This window comes from Oryx dammah, unplaced genomic scaffold (genome assembly GCF_014754425.2).
Source record: "Oryx dammah isolate SB20612 unplaced genomic scaffold, SCBI_Odam_1.1 HiC_scaffold_11, whole genome shotgun sequence".
NCBI lineage: Eukaryota > Metazoa > Chordata > Mammalia > Artiodactyla > Bovidae > Oryx > Oryx dammah.
In genome coordinates this window covers 24,976,120-24,978,247 of record NW_024070195.1, presented here as the reverse complement: position 1 = coordinate 24,978,247, position 2,128 = coordinate 24,976,120, and the positions used below count along the sequence as shown (strand labels likewise).

Genomic DNA, 2,128 nt, shown 5'->3' with positions numbered 1-2,128 from the left:
TCAAAAATTTTGGTCAGGTTGAGCCACATTGTGAAGAATGAAAGTTATTCAAATGTTTGTCCTTTCCCTTTCCTGTTACTGCACCTTAATTTTGAATGAATTTTGAGTTCTTTCCCTTAATATTTTATCAATAAGTGGGAAGAGAAAAATCCCAAGTCCCACTAATGTATTTCCCTAGTTAAAGTTCCATGTTTTTCTTGTACCATTGTCTTCATTTAGGCATTCATTGATAGAAACATACATTAAAAAGTTTGCAAATAAAGATGATGTGAATAGAGGCATCCAGTAACCTAATTCTATATTTACTGCTAGGAGCAAAAAAAAAAAAAAAACTGGAAAGTACTGCAGTACCCATAATAGGTATTGTTTATCCCAGAGGAGGTTCTGCCTCCTACTATAGTGTCATTTTCATTATGTCTTTGGCACCAAGGGGTGAATGAAAATTAAAAACGTTTTCTCTGATATTTGAGATGGCCATTAAGTCTTTTCTGTGAATGGTGCCAGTTCTCAGAAAATGTGAGCCAGATTGTGCCACAGTGTAAAGGATGAAAAATTTTCAAATATTTGCTCTTTTCCTTGCTTGCCCTGGTACCTTCATTTTGAATGTGTTTTAAGATCTTTCCCCTTTTATGAAATCAGTAACTTTGAAGGGGAAATATCTCAAGTCCTATAGATCTAGTCAAAGTTTAGATAAACATCTTGTTTGTCAAACATATTCATATTTCCATGTTCTTTCTCACTGTCCAGTCTCTCTGACTGAAATTTGACAGCTTTATTTTTCATTCTGCTTCTGCCACTATAACTCTGAGATTTGTCCTGTGTTTTCAACTGTCATAAAACTCCCTTCAGTCATGAAATTTTAGTTAATCATAAGGAAGGAAGGTAGGTAAAGTCACTCAGTCGTGTCCGACTCTTTGCGACCCCATGGACTGTAACCTACTATGCTTCTCCCTCCATGGGATTCTCCAGGCAAGAATACTGGAGTGGATTGCCATTTCCTTCTCCAGGGGATCTTCCCGACCCAGGGATCGAACCTGGGTCTCCCGCATTGGAGGCAGACGCTTTAACCTCTGAGCCACCAGGGAAGGCAGTTAATCATATACCTCTGAATTATTGGCATTTTCAGTGACTGATGTGAAAGTTTTACAACATGTGTAAACACTACACATGTAGTGAAAACAAGTAATCACTAGTGTTTACAACGCTAGTCATGTGATTTAGAACTCTATTTAAATTGATTATATCATTTCCTTCCTGTCGTGTGATTTAAGATAAACTTCATTTAGACATTAACTGAAATAGAAACACACATAAAACTTGGTAATAAATTAATTGGTTAATGAAGATGTTATGAATAGAGGCACCCAGAAAACTAATTCATTTTCTGCTGGGAGCAGTGGCTCAAGATCCTGAATTCAGTGTTTATGGCTGTCATACAACAGAGCTGAAATAAAACTCAGAACGGGAGATACAGTTTTGATAACCTTCAAGAAACTTATTAGAGAAGCATAGTGACTAATAAGAGCCCAAATAAAATAAAAAAGTACACAAAACTTTGACAATGTAACTACTTGAACTAACATTTCTAAAAATCTCTCTTCATTTAAAATTGACTGTATTTCCCTTTTTATTCTTTCTTTCTTTCTTTTTCTTGTTTTTATTTATTTATTTTTACATTTTAATTTTTATTTTTACTTTATTTTACTTTACAATACTGTATTGGTTTTGCCATACATTGACATAATAGAGGAGATTTCAGCCACTATTGGTGAGTTTATTTTGTGTTTACCATGTATACATGGGAATGTGTTTAAATGCATCTAGATAGTGTTAACATTACTTTTGGACTCTTCAAAATATTTTATTTTTATTCATGTTTGTTTTCCATGGTATTTACATGAAGCTTTCCATTTTATTTCCAGGTGATCTTCTGAAAAAGCTTGGTAAGTTTCTAACAACTCTTCACTCCAGTAATTCTTCCAGTGACTGCTTCTACGTTGTCTTGAATATTCCCTGCCCTTTTCTCATTACGCCATCCACTGGCTCACTTTTCACCTGGCTGTCCATTCTTCTCTATCCAGTTTTTGGATGTGATCCTATTTTTCATTTCATTCCTTCTATTGTTGTT

General features: G+C 34.7%; 1 non-coding gene across 1 annotated transcript; it reads right to left on the bottom strand.

The window, feature by feature from the left end:
• Nucleotides 1–1,013: 1,013 nt before the first annotated feature.
• On the bottom strand, nucleotides 1,014–1,085 carry TRNAW-CCA. Its single transcript has one exon. It is a non-coding gene; the product is annotated as a tRNA-Trp (tRNA).
• Between the last annotated feature and the right edge of the window lie 1,043 nt (nucleotides 1,086–2,128).